Below are 22,619 nucleotides of genomic sequence, written 5' to 3' on the forward strand. Positions count from 1 at the left end.
GTGATCAGATAAATTGTAACGAGCAACAAGTAACAAAAGTAAATAAAGTGCAGCAAGGTGGCCCAATCATTTTTGTAGCAAAGGACAAGCCTGGACAAACTCTTATAATAGGAAAAGCGCTCCCGAGGACACATGGGACTATCATCAAGCTAGTTTTCATCACGCTCATATGATTTGCGTTCGGTACTTTGATAATTTGATATGTGGGTGGACCAGTGCTTGGGTGCTGTTCTTACTTGAACAAGCATCCCACTTATGATTAACCTCTATTGCAAGCATCCGCAACTACAACAAAAGTATTAAGGTAAACCTAACCATATCATCAAACATCTGGATCCAAATCAGCCCCTTATGAAGCAACACATAAACTAGGGTTTAAGCTTCTGTCACTCTAGCAACCCATCATCTACTTATTACTTCCCAATTCCTTCCTCTAGGCCCAAATAATGGTGAAGTGTTATGTAGTCGATGTTCACATAACACCACTAGAGGCTAGACAACATACATCTTATCAAAATATCGAATGAATACCAAATTCACATGACTACTAATAGCAAGACTTCTCCCTTGTCCTCAGGAACAAACGTAACTACTCACAAAGCATATTCATGTTCATAATTAGAGGGGTAATAATATGCATAAAGGATCTAAACATATGATCTTCCACCAACTAAACCAACTAGCATCAACTACAAGGAGTAATCAACACTACTAGCAACCTACTAGCACCAATCCCGGACTTGGAGACAAGAATTGGATACAAGAGATGAACTAGGGTTTGGAGATGAGATGGTGCTGGTGAAGATGTTGATGGAGATTTCCCTCTCCTGATGAGAAGAGCATTGGTGATGACGATGGTGATGATTTCCCCCTCCCGGAGGTAAGTGTCCCCGGCAGAACAGCTCTGCCGGAGCCCTAGATTGGTTCCGCCAAGGTTCCGCCTCGTGGCGGCGGAGCCTCGTCCCGAAAGGTTGCCTTCTATTTTTTTTCTCATCAAACGATTTCATATAGGAGAAGATGGGCGTTGGAGAGCCACCAGAGGGCCCACGAGGTAGGGGGCGCGCACCAGGGGGGCGCCCCCCACCCTCGTGAGCAGGGTGTGGGCCCCCTGGCCTTCATCTTTGGCGATGATTTTTCTTTATTTATTTTAAGATGTTCCGTGGAGTTTCAGGACTTTTGGAGTTGCGCAGAATAGTTCTCCAATATTTGCTCCTTTTCCAGCCCAGAATTCTAGCTGTTGGCATTCTCCCTCTTCATGTAAACCTTGTAAAATAAGAGAGAATGGACTTAAGTATTGTGACATAACGTGAAATAACATCCCATAATACAATAAATATTGATATAAAAGCATGATGCAAAATGGACGTATCAACTCCCCCAAGCTTAGACATCGCTTGTCCTCAAGCGAAAAGCCGATAACAATAAATATGTCCTCATGTCTAGAGGAAGAGGCATCGATAAAAATAAAATACGGACATGAAGGCATCATGATTATTTCTATAACAGCAACATATATAGATTTTGTCATATGATTACTTATGTTCAAGTGATGATCTTTTCACAATGCAAAAGTATGAATCAGAAACCTTATTGAGCACCAACAATTTATAACCTCAGTCATTGAAGCAATTGCAATTTATCATAACATCGAAAAGATTCAATGTCAGAGCTTAAAAGCAAGTCCACATACTCAACTATCACTTAGTCCTTCACAATTGCTAACAGTCATGCAATACTTGTGGTTACGGAGTTTTAATTGGACACAGAGAAAGATAGGGGCTTATAGTTTTGCCCCACAACCTTTTACCTCAATGGTAATGTCAACAATAATAATTCATCCTCCCCTACAACCAATTATATATATATATATATATATATATGATGTTCTTTCCAACATGCTGAGCTTGCGAAAGGATAAAATGAAAAAGGAAAGGTGAAGATCACCATGACTCTTGCATAAGGTAGAGGATAATAATAAAAGATAGGCCCTTCGCAGAGGGAAGCAGAGGTTGTCATGCGCGTTTAGGGTTGATGCACAAAATCTTATGCAAAAGAACGTCACTTTATATTTCCCCTTGTATGTGGACCTTTATTATGCAGTCCGTCGCTTTTATTACTTCCACAACAAGTTCGTACAAAGCTTATTTTCTCTGCACTAATAAGTCATGCATATTTAGAGAGCAATTTTTATTGCTTGTACCGATGACAACTTACTTGAAGGATCTTACTCAATCCATAGGTAGATATGGTGGACTCTCATGGCTGAACTGGTTTAAGGGTATTTGGAAGCACAAGTAGTATTTCTACTTGGTGCTGAGAATTTGGCTAGCATGAGGGGGAAAGGCAACTCAACACATTAGAGGATCCATGACAACATACTGTATCTCAGATGTAAGAAAACATAACTCATTATGTTGTCTTCCTTGTCCAACCTCAACTCTTTAGCATGTCATATTTAATGAGTGCTCCCAATCATAAAAGATGTCAATGATAATATATCTATATGTGAAACCTCTCTTTCCTTATTACTTCCTATTAATTGCAACGATGACCAAAGCTATATTTGCCAACTCCCAACAACTTTTCATCATCATACTCTTTCTATGTGAAGTCATTACTTTCAATAAGATCAATATGAACTCTTTGATTCTTTTTATTCTTTTTCTTCTTTTCTTTTATTCACCCAAGATCATGGCAAAATAATCAAGCCCTTGACTCAACACTAATCTTTATTATATAGCTCACGGACTTGATTACAAAGAAGGATCATAAAGCAAAACTCAAAACTAGATCATGCCATGACTTTATTCTACTAAATCAAGATACTACTAATAGGATCGAACTAAGAAAAACGGTAAAGATAGGAGTTGTGATGGTGATACGATACCAGGGAACCTCCCCCAAGCTTGGCAGTTGCCAAGGGGAGTGCCCATACCCATGTGATTATATCTCCTTCTTTGTTGTTGACGGTGGAGGTGTTGTTGATGATGCAGGCTTGTCGTCCACCTTTCATGGCATAGGCTCACCATCATAGAAGGATGATCGAGTCTCCGGAATCCTCAAATCTGCAGCCAAACTCATCCTTTTGAATCTATATTCATACTCACAGTTTTGATTTTGCAGGTCATAGATTTGGGCTTGGAGGTGCTCGATCTTCTCATGTAGCTTGAAGATGGCCTCCTCGGTGTTCTTGGCATCCGGCTCGTAGTTGTTGGTGAACTCCGCGAGCATCTTCTGGCTAGTGTTGATTCCACGCTCCACCATCCCCTGGCACTTGAAAACTTATTGCTCCATTGCTTCGAGCCTCGACTCCACGCTTCCGGTTCCCTTTGGTCCCTCAACATCGCGGATGTGCAGCAACCCATCACGCATCTCAATGGTTTGAGGGTGTCGCAGCACCTCCGCGAGGTAAGGGTTGATCACCTTCTTGAAGAACTTGTCCTTGGAAGCACTTGGGGTCGTCATGATGATCTAGACCTGTCACAAAAACAGCTCGAAACAAGAATAGGGAAGGTTTGTGTGATACGAGAGTCAAAACCTTCGGGAGAATATATAATGAATTTTTACCGACCAAAATACGTATCGTGCAAGAAAACAGAGACCGGAGGGCACACAAGGTGCTCACAAGGTAGGGGGGCACGCCCAGGGGGGTAGGGCGCGCCCACCACCCTCGTGGGGCCCTCGTGTCCTTCCCGGACTGCCACTTATTTTTCTATTTTTCTAAATATTCCAAAACGGAGAAATATTGCCTTAAAAATTGTTTTGGAGTCGGTTTACTTACCGTACCACATACCTATAACTTTTCGGATTCTAGAACGGTCTGGAAAGTGTCCCTTATGTATTCCTCTGGGGTTACGGTTTCAATAACATTGGTTTCAACATTTATAGGATTACCTGAGATATAGTGTTTGATCCTTTGACCATTTACCACCTTCGGATTTGTGCCTTCGAAGTTGTTGATTTTTATGGCACCGGAACGATAGACCTCCTCGATAACGTAGGGACCTTACCATTTACAGAGAAGTTTTCCTGCAAAAAATCTTAAACGAGAGTTGTATAGCAATACATAAACACCTACATTAAACTCACGCTTTTGTATCCTTTTTTCATGCCATCTTTTAACTTTTTCTTTAAACAACTTGGCATTTTCATAAGCTTGGGTTCTCCATTCATCAAGTGAGCTAATATCAAATAACCTCTTCTCACCGGCAAGTTTGAAATCATAGTTGAGCTCTTTAATAGCCCAATATGCCTTATGTTCTAGTTCGAGAGGTAAGTGACATGCTTTTCCATAAACCATTTTATACGGAGACATACCCATAGGATTCTTATATGAAGTTCTATAGGCCCATAATGCATCATCCTGTTTCTTGGACCAATTCTTTCTAGACCTATTTACAGTCTTTTGCAAAATTAATTTGAGCTCTCTATTGCTCAATTTTACTTGACCACTAGACTGCAGGTGATATGGAGATGCAATTCTATGATTAACGTCATATTTAGCAAGCATTTTACGGAAAGCACCATGAATAAAGTGTGAACCACCATCAGTCATTAGATATCAAGGGTCTCCAAACCTCAGAAAAATAACTTCTTTAAGCATTATAATAGAAGTGTTATGATCATCACTGATAGTTGGAATAGCTTCTACCCACTTAGTAACGTAATCAACAGCAACTAAAATATGTGTATATCCATTAGAGGCAGGAAAAGGTCCCATATAAACCAAGCCCCAAACATCAAATGGTTCATAACAAGTGAATAATTCATAGGCATTTCTTGACGTCTACTAATATTGCCAATTCTTTCACATTCATCACAAGACAAAACAAACTTACGGGCATCCTTGAAGAGAGTGGGCCAATAAAAACCGGATTGCAATACCTTATGTGCAGTTCTATCTCCAGCGTGGTGTCCTCCGTAAGCTTCAGAGTGACACTTGCGTAGGATCTGTTCATGTTCATGCTCAGGTCACAACGTATAATAACACCATCTACTCCTTCTTTATAAAGATGTGGGTCATCCCAAAAGTAATGTCGCAAATCATAGAAAAACTTTTTCTTTTGTTGGTATGTGAAGCTAGGTGGTATAAATTTAGCAACAATATAATTAGCATAATCAGCATACCATGGAGTGCTACGAGAAGTGCTTATGATATTTAATTGTTCCTCAGGAAAGCTATCATCAATAGGTAGTGGGTCATCAAGAACATTCTCTAACCTAGATAAGTTGTCTGCAACGGGGTTCTCAGCTCCTTTTCTATCAACAATATGCAAATCAAATTCTTGCAGCAAGAGAACCCATCTAATAAGTCTAGGTTTTGCATCTTTCTTTTCCATAAGATATTTAATAGTGGCATGATCAGTGTGAATAGTTACTTTAGAATCAACAATATAGGGTCTGAATTTATCACAAGAAAATACAACTGCTAAAAGTTCCTTTTTGGTAGTAGCATAATTTCATTGAGCATTGTCTAGAGTCTTACTAGCATAATGGATAACATTTAATTTCTTATCAACTCTTTGCCCTAGAACAGCACCTACTGCGTAATCACTAGCATCACACATAATTTCAAAGGGTAAATTCAAATCAGGTGGCTGAACAACAGGTGCAGAGACTAATGCTTTCTTAAGTATTTCAAATGCTTCTACACAATCATCATCAAAGACAAATGGTACATCTTTTGGTAGTAAATTAGTCAGAGGCCGAGAAATTTTGGAGAAGTCCTTAATGAACCTCCTATAAAATCCGGCGTGACCAAGGAAACGTCTTATACCTTGGCTTTATCAACTTCAATACCTCTTTCAGAAACTTTGTGCCCCAAGATAATACCTTCATTAACCATAAAGTGGCACTTTTCCCAATTCAAGACAAGATTAGTTTCTTCACATCTCTGCAAAACTCGATCAAGATTGCTCAAGCAATCATCAAAAGAGGAACCATAGACGGAAAAATCACCCATGAAAACCTCACAATTTTTTCACAAAAATCAGAGAATATAGCCATCATGCATCTTTGAAAGGTAGCAGGTGCATTACATAAACCGAAAGGCATACATCTATAAGCAAAAGTACCAAAAGGGCATGTAAAAGTAGTCTTTGATTTATCTCTAGCCGACACAGGTATTTGAGAGAACCAAAATAACCATTTAGAAAGCAATAATGTGTATGTTTGCATAACCTTTCTAGCATTTGATCAATAAAAGGTAAGGGGTAATGATCTTTCTTAGTAGCCTTAGTTAATTTGCGGAAATCAATTACCATCCTATAACCTGTGATAATTCTTTGCGGAATCAATTCATCTTTATCATTAGGGACAACAGTAATACCTCCCTTCTTAGGGACACAATGGACAGGACTTACCCACTGACTATCAGCAACGTGATAAATTATACCTGCCTCCAGAAGCTTGAGTATTTCTTTTCTTACCACTTCTTTCATTTTAGGATTCAAACATCATTGAGGATCACGAACTGGTTTGGCATCCGCTTCCAAATTTATTTTATGTTGACATAGAGTGGGACTGATGCCCTTAAGATCATCAAGAGTATATCCAATAGCGGCACGGTGCTTCTTCAGAGTTTTCAATAATCTTTCTTCTTCATGCTCTGAAAGGTTAGCACTAATAATGACAGGATATATTTCCTTTTCATCAAGATAAGCATATTTAAGATTACCAAGCAACGGTTTAAGCTCAAACACGGGATCACCCTTGGGTGGAGGAGGATCCCCTAGGATTTCAACAGGCAAATTGTGTTGCAGAATAGGATCCTGTTTAAAGAATACTTCATCTATTTCCCTTCTTTCATTCATGAACATATCATTTTCATGGTCTAGCAAATAGTGTTATAAAGGATCACTAGGAGGTACGACAATAGAAGCAAGACCAATAATTTCATGTTTACTAGGAAATTCTTCCTCACGATGTTGTTTACTAAATTTAGAGAAATTAAACTCATGAACCATATCATCCAAGCGAATAGTAACAACATTCTTTTCGCAGTCTATCTTAGCATTAACAGTATTCAAGAAGGGTCTACCAAAAATAATGGGACAAAAGCTATCTTGTGGAGAACCAAGAACAAGAAAATCAGCGGGATATTTGGTTTTTCCACACAAGACTTCAACATCTCTAACAATTCCCATTGCAGATATAGTATCTCTATTCGCAAGTTTATTTGTAACATCAATATCTTCTATCTCAGCGGGTGCAATTTCATGCTTAATTTCTTCATACAAGGAAATAGGTATAACACTAGCACTAGCACCCATATCACATAAGCCATGATAACAATGATATCCTATTTTAACAGAAATAACAGGTACACCTATCACAGGTCTATGTTTATCTCTAGCACAAGGTTTAGCAATTCTAGCAGTTTCACCACAGAATTGAATAACATGCCCATCAATATTATCAGACAAGAGATCTTTAAGAATAGCAATATTAGGTTCTACTTTGACTTGCTCATGGTGTATAAGTTCTAATATTGCTTTTACGAACAACAATTGAAGCTTTAGCATGATCCTTCATTCTAACAGGGAAAGGTGGTTTCTCAACATAAGAAATGGGAACAATAGGATCATTATAAGTGACAGTCTTTTATTCAACTTTAATAGGTGCAGCTACTTTTACTTCTATGGGAAGATGATATTTAAACCACTTCTCCTTGGGGAGATCAACATAGGTAGCAAAAGATTCACAGAAAGAAGCTACTATCTCAGAGTCAAGTCCATATTTAGTGCTAAACTTACGGAAAATATCGGTATCCATAAAAGATTTAACACAATCAAAGTTAGGTGTCATACCTGACTCCTTACCTTCGTCGAGGTCCCAATCTTCAGAGTTGCGTTTAATTCTATCCAGTAAATTCCATTTAAATTCAATAGTCTTCATCATAAAAGAGCCAGCACAAGAAGTATCAAGCATGGTGCGATTGTTATCAGAAAGCCGAGCATAAAAACTTTGAATAATTACTTCTCTTGGGAGCTCATGATTGGGGCATGAATATAACACTGATTTAAGCCTCCCCCAAGCTTGAGCGATGCTTTCTCCTTCGCGAGGCCAAAAATTATATATATAATCGCGATCACGATGAACAAGATGCATTAGGTAATACTTTTGATGAAATTCCAATTTCAATCTTTTATAGTTCCATGATCTCGTATCATCACATAGCCTGTACCATGTCAATGCATCTCCCTTCAAAGGTAAAGGGAAGGCCTTCTTCTTAACAACATCATCGGGTATACCTGCAAGCTTAAATAGTCCACAAACTTCATCCACATAGAGTAGATGTTCATCAGGATGCTTTGTTCCATCTCCTGTAAAAGTGTTAGCTAGCAGTTTTTCCATCATACCTGAAGGAATTTCAAAAGGAGTTTCATTTTCAATAGGTTCAGTAGGTTGAGGAGCAACTCTTTGCTCTACTGGACGGGGTGAAGATACCACGAACAAGCCCCACAGAGAATTACTTTCCATAGTAACAAGTGACAGAAAATTTCAGCACACTATATAAAAATTTCCTTACCAAATTCCACCTACCAAAGGCGCTACACTCCCCGGCAACGGCGCCAGAAAAGAGTCTTGATGACCCACAAGTATAGGTGATCTATCGTAGTCCTTTTGATAAGTAAGAGTATCAAACCCAACGAGGAGCAGAAGGAAATGATAAGCGGTTTTCAGCAAGGTATTCTCTGCAATTACTGAAATAAGTGGTAACAGATAGTTTTGTGATTAGATAAATTGTAACGAGCAACAAGTAACAAAAGTAAATAAAGTGCAGAAAGGTGGTCCAATCCTTTTTGTAGCAAAGGACAAGCCTAGACAAACTCTTATAATAGGAAAAATGCTCCCGAGGACACATGGGAATATCGTCAAGCTAGTTTTCATCACGCTCATATGATTCACGTTCGGTACTTTGATAATTTGATATGTGGGTGGACCGGTGCTTGGGTGTTGTTCTTACTTGAACAAGCATCCCACTTATGATTAACCTCTATTGCAAGCATCCGCAACTACAACAAAAGTATTAAGGTAAACCTAACCATAGCATGAAACATATGGATCCAAATCAGCCCCTTACGAAGCAACGCATAAACTAGGGTTTAAGCTTCTGTCACTCTAGCAACCCATCATCTACTTGTTACTTCCCAATGCCTTCCTCTAGGCCCAAATAATGGTGAAGTATTATGTAGTCGATGTTGACATAACACCACTAGAGGCGAGACAACATACATCTTATCAAAATATCGAACGAATACCAAATTCACATGACTACTAATAGCAAGACTTCTCCCTTGTCCTCAGGAACAAACGTAATTACTCACAAAGCATATTCATGTTCATAATAAGAGGGTTAATAATATGCATAAAGGATCTGAACATATGATCTTCCACCAAATAAACCAACTAGAATCAACTACAAGGAGTAATCAACACTACTAGCAACCTACTAGCACCAATCCCAGACTTGGAGACAAGAATTGGATACAAGAGATGAACTAGGGTTTGGAGATAAGATGGTGCTGGTGAAGATGTTGATGGAGATTTCCCTCTCCCGATGAGAGGAGCGTTGGTGATGACGATGGTAATGATTTCGCCCTCCCGGAGGGAAGTGTCCCCGGCAGAACAGCTCTGCCGGAGCCCTAGATTGGTTCCGCCAAGGTTCTGCCTCGTGGTGGCGGAGTCTCGTCCCGAAAGGTTGCCTTCTATTTTTTTTCTCATCGAAAGACTTCATATATGAGAAGATGGGCGTGGAGAGCCACCAGGGGACCCACGAGGTAGGGGGCGCACCCGAGGTGGGGGGCGCCCCCACCCTCGTGAGCAGGGTGTGGCCCCCCTGGCCTTCATCTTTGGTGACGATTTTTTATTATTTATTTTAAGATATTCCGTGGAGTTTTAGGACTTTTGTAGTTGCGCAGAATAGGTCTCCAATATTTGCTCCTTTTCCAGCCCAGAATTCCAACTGCCGGCATTGTCCCTCTTCATGTAAACCTTGTAAAATAAGAGAGAATAGCCATAAGTATTGTGACATAACGTGAAATAATAGCCCATAATACAATAAATATTGATATAAAAGCATGATGCAAACTGGACGTATCACCCGCACACAATATAAAAAATATAAAATATAATATATATATATAGGGGTATAGATATAGATATGTGATGCGAAAGCCTCCCATCATCTCCAATTAGAATAGTGTGTCCATGCACAGATGCGACGTGGCCGAATGATGTCTGCCATCGGTATCTCAAATTCAAATCAGTCTGACCTTGTTCAATGTGTATACATTACAACATGCTTGTTTCCAAACCACATCGCACAGATCTCCGTTATATTCATGGATGCATGGGTTTCAAACATCAGGATCTCTTATTCAAATATTTGAATTCAACTTTACATTTATTATGACCTCACCTAGTCTTTTACACCCACACAATCGTCTTCTCTTTATAATTGTGCCACTAACTTTCTCTCGTGCATGCATGCACACACACTACCAGTCGGCATTATCCATCGCACACATGCAATATTTTTCTTCAGGTCGGTCTCCCATGAAGGCACACACCCACACACCCCCCCTCTCCATCATATCGGGCATTCTTTATCTCTCACGTGTGCATGCGCAACGATCGACGTTCCTCTATGTATGTGTGTATATAGCTAGGTCTTTCATAGTTTTCTACACAAACCGATCAATCGATATATCCAGTGAGGTCTCACCCTCTTTCCCACGTCCACATTGATCAATCTATACCTCTCTATATAGGATTAACATATATAGCTAATACACCCACATTAATTATATATCCAACGTCCCCCTCTCATCATCCATGCCTTCCTCTTCATCTCTCAGACGCGTGCACCATGGCGAAGATAGGGGGCAATAAGGGCCCTGCCCCCCATAACATCACTACATATCGAGGCTAATATGAATGTGATCATTAGACAATTGCTGCTAAAAATGGCTTAAGTTCATGAACTGACCCTCCTCGTAAAGGATTAACAATGCTTGGCCCCCTAGCTCATTTATTTTTCATGGCTTCGCCACTGCGTGCAATAGCGCATGCTCTCGCCCCCTCTCTCTAAATATCGATCTCGCACTTGTGCATTCCTTCATAGTCTCCATCCACTCGGCCCCTCGCACCATCTTCTAGCCCCCCATCGGATTTTGCCACATGTACAATCTAGCAGACTCCATGGTTGAACTTAAGCATAATGCACAAACCTCAAAACAACAGTGGTTCTCTTTTGTTCTAGAATCTTCCGTATCATAACTGCCCAAACTTTTTTTCTAGTTGAATTGCCATTATTTGTTTTTACTTTATGCTTTACAAAGCACAGTTCCATGAATCATAAAATAGATTAAGGGCTTCTTTGATTCAAAGGATCCTCAAAGGAATTTTGGAGGATTCTAATCATTAGGAATTTTTCCTATCTTGGTTGTTTGATTCATAGGATTGTAAACCATAGGAATTTTTCCATATGATTCATTTGCACTAGATTTCATAGGAAACATCCCATCCACTCAAACCTCTTTGAAAGAATTCTGCGTTTTTTCTATGCACAATCAAACACTCGTACAATCATGTATGATTCAAGACGACATTCCACTATAATCCCTTGTTTTTCCTATTCCCGCGTTCTTAGCTTTTTTATAAAAACTAATTGATTTTGAATGAGATGAACTATAAGAATTAAACGAAGGGCTACATCAGGCATATATGACTTAGAGCTTACATGCTATAGTGTGGTATTTATTCATAATTTGGTTGCAAAATCTGATGCGTGCAATGAACGTGGACCTTACTAGTACTTCGAGTATGTGCAAAACACGAAAATTAGAATACCAATGGCACGCTACACAGTGTCTCTCTTACAGTTCATGAAGCCACGTGGCACATGTGGATGCGTTGTCGCGACCTCCTTGCGTGGATTGATCACAGTGACGTGCTGCTAGTTCCAGAAGAATGTACTCGTCCTCCCTGAGCCATACTGGTGGTACATGCACGAAGCAAAGATGTGCACGCACGCCACGCACGCACTCATTCCCTCGCACGCACACACGGGTACACGGGCGGACACAATTTTGTACCAAGATCCACCCCATGTGATAATTTGACGCATGTAAAGTCGTTCACTTCATTGATGGTCAATTAATACAGCGCATGCAAATTGAGTGGACGTGAGGGCGAAAGAAAGACATTATTAATCCACTGTGCACATGCGAGTAGTTAAATCATGGGTTACTAGTAGTACTTCCATTGGTCTCCTTCGTATTTTGTGCCAATTTTTGATAGTAACATAATATTTACACATTTGAGCAGTGTAGTACTTGAAATTTATGTTCCGCTAAACTCATCGGGAGCCATTTCGGGCCTCGAAACCAAAACCATCAATTAATCTTTACCTTGTTCCCATCACATTTGAAAGCTTTCTCACACCTACTAGTACGTACCAAACCTGAACGTGTTCCCACTATGCAGGTATTAGTACTAGTGCTAGTACTTAGGTTATAAAAAGGGTAACTACCTAACCGAAAATTAATCTGCCTTTCCTCCTCATAAGTGCTGCTTCTTCGTCCGTCGTTGCCATGGCCGGTGAGCAGACCTCTAGGTCGAGAACTACTCGTAACAAGGGAGCGGCAACCAAGGCTGCGGAAAAAAAGGGAGGGCTCGCCACCACGCAGAGACCTCGAAAGATCTCTCATGGGCTGGCGATGGCTCCCAGGAGCACCCTAGCCGCGGAGGCGAACATGCCGAGCCGGCGGAGCTAGAGTCGTTATCCCTCGACGGCATACCCGATCAGCTCAATAAGCACCTCAATAAGCAGAAGGAGTTCATCCAAGGCTTGATGGAGTTGCTGAAGGAGAGCCTTGACGACATGCCCGCCGAGCTCAATAAGCAGGGGGAGTTGACCGCCGGCTTGGTGATGCTGTTGAAGAAGAGCATTGCCTTGGAGAAGAAGGTGATCGGCGAAATCCTGTGACTTCAGGATGACAAGGCGAAGCTCTACCACGAGATCGACCTGTTGAAGGAGAAGAATGCCGGCTGGAAGAAGCTGCATGAGAATAGTAGTTCCTCGATGAAGATGCTGCAGTTCCTCATCATGGAGCAGAAGGAGGAGTTGGCGAAGCTCCACATCAAGCACCTGGCTACTGTCAAGGTACGTAATGCGCCCGTGGAACAGATGACGAAGGCTCGCGTCGAGAAATCCCGCATCATGGACAGAATGAAGAAGATGGCGGAGGAAACACGCAAGGAGATGGAGGTCGTGGAGGCGATGAAGAAGCAGTTACGAGTCCGCAGCGAATTAGATCATTTGGCGTGATAATATTCCTTCTTCTTTTGCTCCTGTGTTTCATCTTTTGCTTCGGGTGTTCCACCGCACGTGTCACGTTCTCTGTGAGGCATGAATAGAACAACGCTTTTTTTGAGGGAATGAATAGAACAATGCTAACAATGAGATGACTAGCAAATTAGATCATTTTTTATCGCCATATGGCACTGGGCTGCCGTGTTTCGTGCTCCTCCATCCCAGTACTACTCCAGTGGAAAACTTGAGTATACCGCACGGTTCTTTGCTCCTCCTCAGGTCGTCGGCGCATTTATACGAGTAGTAAAATCATAAGGCCCCGCCTTCCAGCAGTAATGAGCCGTCAAATCACAAAGGCCCTCGCCTCTCGTGAAACCGACCAAGCTAGACTGTCCCGCCCTCTAGCCTTTAAAAATTGTATACTTTTGTACATTAGTAGTATCGATGGATTGCACCATGGAGCAAAACTGGAAATTAAAAAAAAGGTGGTACATATAGAGAGCGCTCGTTCCCAAATTATGGATATAGTACTATTAAAAAGGCTAGTCACAATAATGGTGTCCAGCACAATCCACCCCTCAAATAAAACTAAGCATCCTGGAATTCTTTGACAAAACTAAGCACCCTGAAATTCTTTGACAACTAAACTGCTGGCTATATGATGTTGGCCATATATATTGTACGTATATAATGTGAAGAAACGAGTGGTAGTACTATACCAACTAAAAGATGAAATGTAAGAAATATTAGTATGTACGTACTGAAGAGTTAAAGTAATGAGAAGAAACATAACATAGTTCTGCTGGGGGCTCAGCACAACACACTCCTCAAATTAAATTAAGCACACCTGAAATTAAACTTTGCAACTATTCCGGTAGACACCGCATTAGAACCACCATGAGCAACGACACTACCACCTTACTCGGAGTCCTCGTCCACATCCTCGACTTCGTCCTTGTCCCTCTTCCTCTTGGCCGATACTTCTTTGCTTGAACCGCACACTTGGCTCTTGCTCTTTATCCAACCCTTGTAGATATTGAAACAAAGGTAGCCATCCATTGCAGCATAGTGGATGTGGTCTATATCTAGTACATTCCGCTACCATGCATAATGATGAAACGTGTATGGAGGTTTCTCCAGTTTACCGTACGAAGGATGAACCATGGCTCCTGCCAGGGTCAGCATTGAAGGCTGACGAGAGGACACCAGCCGATTCTTCCGGAGGTCGAAGGTGTTGCCTACAACGAGGCCTATCCGACCCAGGACTTCTTTGTCGTTACCAAAGTCTACAGTAACGAATTTTACTAGGTTGCTCTCGAGGAAGTCCTTAAAATCCAGGCATTCAACGTCGGCATGACATATGTGGTAGACCAATCATAAGTCATGCATGCAAACCTGGGTCACGGCGGGCTTCTTCATCTCTTCGTCCTTTAGATCCTTCTCTCGTCCCAGGACTGTGGTGTACTCAACATCTAGCCCAACGACCCACTCATCATCTGAGATTTCGAACATGCGTCTGAAGTGAGAAAGGCATCCTTTCACCGTCGCAGAAGAACAGGTGTAGATGACGTCGAACTCATCACCGGTGATGGTTCTAACCTTGTACTCACCGCCGATCGTGGAGATTTGGGACGCCATGGATTTGGGAGGAGGGTTAGGATTAGTGGAACTGCCATAATGTGAATGGATGGGACGACTAGGAGCGAACCGCCGTAGTATTGAAGGACGTGCGGGGACGAGTAGGAGTGAACTGCCAGCGTGCGAACGGCAGGGTAGTGGCTTTCCATTCTCCCATGATATAGGCTTCCGAGAGCCCTTGGATCTGAGATCGAACGGTTTCATGGCGTGATTCTAGACCTATGGGTGAATATCCTATCCTGGAGGGTTATTCTACAAATTTTCAGCAACTTAGCATGCGACTGTTTGATCTCAGATCCAAGGGCCGCCAGCAGCCCGTATCATGGTCGCGCCTACCACGACCGTCGCGTCGCTCGCGCGGTCGCGCCCTTGGAGATTTAACATGGTGCGTTAGGCAATCTGATGTTGGCATGTCATACATAGTCATCGCTTAATCACTCATGCTACAACAAGGTTGGCTATAAGTGTATTTTTTTACTTCTCTCTATATCTTTGTACGGAGTATCTCACTGGTTGGAAAGGCACGCAAATTCCCAAACTGCTTCCTACACCCTGAATCAATTCTTTTGCCTAACAAGTTGTGTCATGCAATTGGAATTCCAACTCGAGTACTACTACTAGTAGGAGTACCAGGGGCCAGTTCTTTTAGGCTTCTAGATTAGTAATCCCATAACTACTACCTCCGTCCTGGTTTATTGGTCCCCATTGTAATCTGTGCCAAATTTTGATCATAAATTTAACTAATGAAATGTTAGTGCATGTCACATGCACTAACATTTTATTAGTTAAATATTTGGTCAAAATTTAGCACAAATTACAATGGTGAGGAATAAACCAGGACGGAGGTACTGTACTACTAGTTTAGAAGCCCAAATAAATGAGTGAGGCGCCTGTGTACAGGTGCTAAGGGTGCCACATAGGCAAGAAAATGATGTGGCAAAGCAATTAAAGAAGAGAGAGAGCATTAGGGTGACCCTAGGAGGAAACGCCGCTAAGCGCATGAACCTATGCAAAATGACTATCAACCAATGAATAATGGAGTTTAATTGTTAAACAATTCAATGAGGGAGGCTTGGCTACAAAAGCTAAGCACTAATGCACTGGGGAGACTAGTTGCTAAGGTTTTAAATGCGCTTAGCACCTCACGTAAGCACCAATGCACTGGAAGCATTACTCTCCACTGTGACTGGTCTAATGGGAAAAGCTGGGGAAGCCGCCAAATGAACTAGCCCTAGGAGTAGTAGCTAGGGATCGAGTGTGCTAGATGAACTGGAAAAAGTAAATGTAGAGAGATGAAATGCAAAAAAGATGGAGGGATGTGATCGTTGCTTGTCCATTTATTTTACCAGGCCACTTATTACTGGGAGTGGTTGGGTTTTGTGATATGACGGCTTTACTGCCGCGCCACGAGCGGGGTGAGAGGTGAGACTCCCGTGCAGCGCCGCCCGCTACACTAGTACTACTACATCGGCCGTGGTTTATCCCCCATTAAATTTGACTAAAGATTTAACTGACAAAATGTTAGTGCATGTCAACAAAAACAATATCATATTTGAACAGAGTTTTCAATGATATAATTTTAGGTGACATGCATCATCGTTTACCGTACTATATATAATGTTAGTTCAATTTTTGGCCGTACTAATTTATAGTAGTAAGGTGCCTGTGCGTTGCACCGAAAAGTGAAATGCATTGATTGGGGTGTTGTTTATTTTGACAAAGGATGTGGGGGTCATCTCATGTCTAACAGGTATCGATAGGTTTCTTCAGATATTATTTCATCTCTAGAGCTCAGAAACATCCGAGTGAAATAGATAAAAAGGTATCTTTTGCAAAAAAAAGCATTCAACTGTTCAACCTGCATCCAAAACTTGTGAAGAAATAACTCTTATTGTGCTTTGCAGGAAATGGTTCATCGTAAGTCTTTCACCGGTACTATAGTAAAAATTCATACATGGAAGATTCTAGACTAAACCATAAATGGATACACTTCTATTCATGCGCGATACTCCAATAAAGCAAGATCATGCATGGAAGTCTCCACATGCTTAGACAGCGGATTACATTGAGCAAAGACTAATGATCAACATTCAACTTAGTAATGCAGATGTCCAGGTGAACCTCCTTGGAGTCCCCATGCATATTGTTGGGGGTCAAATAATACCATGCGTCTTCCATGTCCACATCAGTGGGAAGGTCCCAGCTCGGCAAAGTCCAAGTAAGCTTGACGTAGCCAGTGTCGCCGCCCACGAACCTCCGAGGGGTAGTAATAGTGAGCACACACCCGTACATCGGCCTCGTGTCAGTGTCAGCATCAGCGGCATCGCCCCTGACGCACACTACAGAGATGTGGCGGCGGCCTGCGCGGGCCTCGCTGGTGGCCACCATCAAGAGGAAGACGCTGCCGTCCTCCTCCGAGACTAGCAGGCGGCGCTGATCCTCTAGCGACTCCGGCATGGTGAATGGGTAGCATGTCTTGTACTTGATGTTCTTCACCAAGCGACAGTAATGATCGCCGCACGCCTGCGTTAGGTGATGCACGATGTCCGCCGGCGAGCCCCAAAACGGCACCGGGCACTCATAGCAGTAGACGAAGGGCTCCTTGGAGGCATCGACCAGGCCATCCATGAAACGAGAGTGGCTGTAGGGGACGCTCCGCCAGTTGACTATATGAGCAAGTTACTACAAGATTTACTACAAAATAAATCATGACGGCTATAACAGAGATTAAACTAATCATGCGGACTAGCATACTAGATGAACAGATCGAGTCTAGGACACAGACTAGAAACATGAATTCTACCACGATTTTGAACAGGAAGGACAGAAACACATATGGTGCAACGGGAGCAGCACCATTGGCGTTGAGGTTGTCGCCCATGTCGTTGAGGAAGAGGTTGCCGAGGTCGGGTAAGAAGTAATCGTCGGTGAAGTCGTCACTGCTAGCAGTCGCGAGAGTGCGCTCCCCAAATGTCAACATCGCCCGCCGAATGGAGCGCAGGAGGGAGTGGCTGTAGGGGACGTTGAGGCCGCCGAGTGGAGCGCAGGAGTATCCCACGAAGCAGTAGATGGTGCTCCTCCCTAGTCTCTATTCTTATCTCTATCTCTACTACTCTTCTTTGTTTTTTATAATATACTAGTTGTAGTTGTCAAATCGAATAGTACTGCACCGTCCACTGCACGCCAGGCTAAACACGCCTCCTCGCCTCCATCAAACCCCTCCGTTAAACCCGCATGCAAACTGAGAAACCTACTCCGGCCCGCGGGAGGGTTATTCTGCAATTTTTTTATAATAAATTATCCTATGACACCAACACATGATACTATGCATTACGGATGTAGTATCATACAAAAGTATCATATGCATGATACTAGTATATGATACTCTCCATTGCGACCAACCTAAGTACAATAGTGCGCTTTACATGGCATTTTTGCATATGTGGAGGAAAGAGAGGCAAGGAAAAAGTGGAGAAGTGGGATCTCATGCAAGAGCCAACCTCTACTACATGGTGGAGCATTGGGAGAGGCACGTGTATGGAGGTGGTCAGGAATCGGGAGACTCACGCCGGTCCTAGCGCCGCAGTTAAAATGATAATGGCAAGTCAAATCACGTGGGCCCACCTGTCCAGCAGTAACTCGCTGTCAAATCACACAGCCCTACGTTTGCAGCAGCCTACTCCCTCGTCTTCTCGCGTCTCTGTCGAACCGACTAGGCGGAACTGCCCCGCCGCCTACTGCGCAGGAAAAGCCCCGCCCTCGACTTTTAAATAGTATACAATATACTAATTTTGTATCCATGGAGCAAAGCCTCTAGAAAACGGTGGTACACATGTACGGAGTATACATCACGCCCATCGCGTTCGCATCGCACCCCAGACGTTCGGTCGGTCTAGCATGCTGCTCTCTGAATGGAACGCGTGTCATATTGCGTTTGCACACACATGTGGGACCGCAATTGAGAACCAACCATAGGCACACTCCCCGGCCCCGCAAGTCGGGTGACTTAATAGAAGAGGGAGACGAGTGATAGTACTAGAGAAGTGTTGTACTACGTTGGTGCCTGGATAATTCCTGCAAGACACGGAAGATCAGTTCGTCCATGCATGTGACCAGACTTCAGCAGACATGCCTGGATTGGCTATCGTCTACATATCGTGTAGGTTGTGTTGTACATGGCTGTAGTTGTGGTGAGAAATCTAAAAAAAGGTTTCTTGTCATCTCGCAAATTTAGGTGTCATGTGCTTTAGATCACTGCGAGGGTTAAACAACGACAACTAAGTTGGGCTAGTCATTGGGGGCATATGCACGAAGACTACTCGACTGCCATCTAGGTCAAGCCGACTATGTTAATTAGGACATCTGAGCTTTGTTCTGAGCTTTGTTCCTTGTCTAGTTTGTCCGTCGGGATTCATGTTGTCTCCTTTGGGTAGTGAGGTTATGATTTCTTGTCATGTGGCATTTTTTCGTGTTACATGTTATAATCCGGTGCTTCAGATCAAAATGACGACAACTACGCCTCCGGGCCACGTGCATGAAGACTTCTCGACAGTCATTGACGAGGTCAAGCCGGCTTCGGTAGACAAAAGAAAACTAGTACTACTCCACTATATAGGCAGGAGCCTCCGTGCTTGCTTGCTAGTGTTGCTCTCTTGACACTGTCTCTGCCTCTCTAGATCTAAATACGACAGCGGTGGCCACACACTCTCTCTCTCTCTCTGCTCACCGTTGGTCACAGATCTAGCCGGATCCTCTCCGTCGGGGAAGGTGAGAAGGTGCAACGTTCATGTGGTCGTCCTCGCCGACGGCTCTTACCCACTACTGGCACATCCCGATCAGCCTGCCTTGCCGTTCTCTCCCAAGCACCACTGGCGAGGGAGGGCCTCAGGCCCCTTCTTCGTCACTGCCATAGTGTGGGCAGATCCGGCCTCCCGCCGCCCACCTAGCGACATCCCGGCGACCATCAGGTATAACTTCCTTTGAAACCGGCCTTGCTCTACTTCCCGAGCTCCTGACGTCGCTGCATTTGTATCTTTTACTATTTCTCAGCCCCCCTCATAGATAGGCTCGATCGGCTATTCGAAAACCACCTAATTGTTTTTACGTTTAAGAGGTAAAACTAGTTCGTGCACTTGAATCTAGTACTACTTGGTTCAAACAAGGAAGAAAGGGGGTGGGGGTGGGGGAGGATTTGTTACCTGAATCTAGGACTTGGTCGAAAGAGGAAATAAGGGGGGCGAAAAGTAGTAGAGACTGGCTATCCAACTGGTCTCTAGGTCTAATAGGGAAATAAAGGGAAACGCAGTACAAACTCAACATAAGCACGATCTATTGGTTGAAAAAGGAAAGAAAGTGGGGACTGGGGGAAGTCAACAGAGTAAGTCCAGCACTAGATTTGCTAGCCTCACACAGTATAAGGTGGCTATACCAAAGAAAAATGGGACCAACCCAGATATCCTGTTCTGATGTTTTTTGCCCCGATCCACTCTTATGTAATGCCACTGGTAAAATGTAGCAGTCGCACTGTTAAAAGTAAGGACACGTTAAACCAATGTTGTTTTCAATGTAATGCCTCCAGTAATATGAATCAATGGCACTTTTTTACATGTCCTACTAAATTTCCCATTAAGATAAGTTGGTTCTTTTCGTTAGAAATGCAACTGTCCTGGTCCGCCTACTCTCCCGTGCCCAAAGTAATGTCGTATTTAACGGTTGTCATAGTTACTCCTAATGCCCACACTAATATCTAGCAATGCCACTGCTTTAGAAATTGGTACTGTCCTTGTAGGATTGCCATTCAGATAAGGAACATGCTTCTTTTCATTTGATGCATGTTTCATCACTTGTTAGTCACCCTCCTTTCCACCTTTTTTGTGCAAACAGAGATATACATTTCACGCTCGATCTTAGTTGAACTGCACAAATGATATCTAAGTTATAGTTGAGCATTCCAGGAGCTTCACAACCAACCTTGATGTTGCTCAATTTTATTGCAACTAATGAAGAAGAAGCTCTGTGGGTTTCGTTTTCTGATGGAAATGGAACCGGGGCTGGAGCCCTTTTCTTCAAAAACATTGAAGAAGAAGCTGCTAGCTCACGGGACATTGCTTCATTTTAGGTGAACTGCACCAAAAGGTCCCATGAATTGAATCATCCATGTTGGTGACTGAAAGAGCCAGCTTCCGCATCCCAGTCTAAGCACCCCCGGCCTCCATCCTTGCGACAGACGGTACACCTCGTTTGCCACCTGCTCGACCCTAGTGTCACTAATAAAATGAAGTAATAATACAGTTAAAATAGAGAGAGGGTCATCTCTATCATTTCATTTCCAATGTAGATAAAGAATGTGCTTCTCTTTGTTAATGTATGTTTCATCAACTAGTCCCATTGTTAATGTTTAAGCATTTCTGCAAACCGGGGTGCTTAATTTTAGTTGATCTATACAAAAATAGAGATTTGAATGTCTCAAGGCGCCTCCTTGTACTACCGCTGTACACTGATGTTCATCACTGGCAGAAGGTGTATCTGAGAGACTTGGGACGATGTCTAGTATGAGGCGTACCATATGAGGCGGCGCAGGGCCCATCTCGCCCTCACAGCATGGCATACTATGATACTATCGCAATATTTTCTTCTATTTATTTTGTGTGTTTCATCAACTAGTGCCACTATAATGTAATCACACTTTTTCATTATCTGTGCAAACAGGGTTATTCAGCTGCATTTTGGTGGAACTGCACAAATGTACATATGGAACCGACATATATGCAGAGTGCGAGGTGTGCCAAGTAAAAATTACCGACACCAACCATGTTGCATGCACGCATTGGCATCCACCACCACCAGTGGGTTGTGTGTCACTCGCTGTGGACGGATCTTTCTCGGCAGCAAATCCTCTAACCACCTGGCCACGAGGGTCCAGGGCGCACCCTCCCCCTGGGTGCGCCCCCTGCCTCGTGGGCCTCATGTGGCCCCCTCCACTTATTCCTGCAGCCACACACTTCGTCTTCCTCCAGAAAAAATTACCACACAGCTCAAACTCGTGTTCTAGCTCGTTTTGCTGCGATTTTCGATCTCCTTGCTCAAAGCTTCATTCACGAAACTGATTTGGGGGATTGTTCTTTGTTATGTGACTCCTCCAATGGTCCAATTATTTTTTGTTCTAGTGCTTTATTTATTGCAAATTTCTGCTGCTAAGGTGACCCTATTCTTGAGCTTGCATTCAAATTTATATGGTCAAAAGTAGTTCTAATGCATTATATAGCCTTCTGGCACTTGTGAGAGTAGTTGCTATCAATTTGGTTGAGTTTGGTTCACTTTTATTTTGAGTCATTAAAAATTTTCAAGAATTTTCAGAGAAAGAAAATGATGAAGAGATTGTTGAGGGGCTCTTCGAGCCGAAGCTCGAAGGATAAGGAAAGTGAGGAAAATAAGAAGCCCAAATATAATCTCCCTTGCACTACGGAGGTTCGGCCGTGTGAATGGCCTTGTGATGAGTTCTTGAAGGCAGCCGAGATTCATGATGATTTTTATCATTTTACGGATAATGCAGGCTTCACCGACTTCCTCCACAACCAGCGCGAACAGTATCTCCTACTCACTAATATTTTCATGCAAAATTTTTACTTTCATGCTAGGAAATCACCACCTTCGGTGGAGT

This window comes from Triticum dicoccoides, chromosome 6B, assembly GCF_002162155.2.
Source record: "Triticum dicoccoides isolate Atlit2015 ecotype Zavitan chromosome 6B, WEW_v2.0, whole genome shotgun sequence".
In the NCBI taxonomy this organism is placed as follows: domain Eukaryota; kingdom Viridiplantae; phylum Streptophyta; class Magnoliopsida; order Poales; family Poaceae; genus Triticum; species Triticum dicoccoides.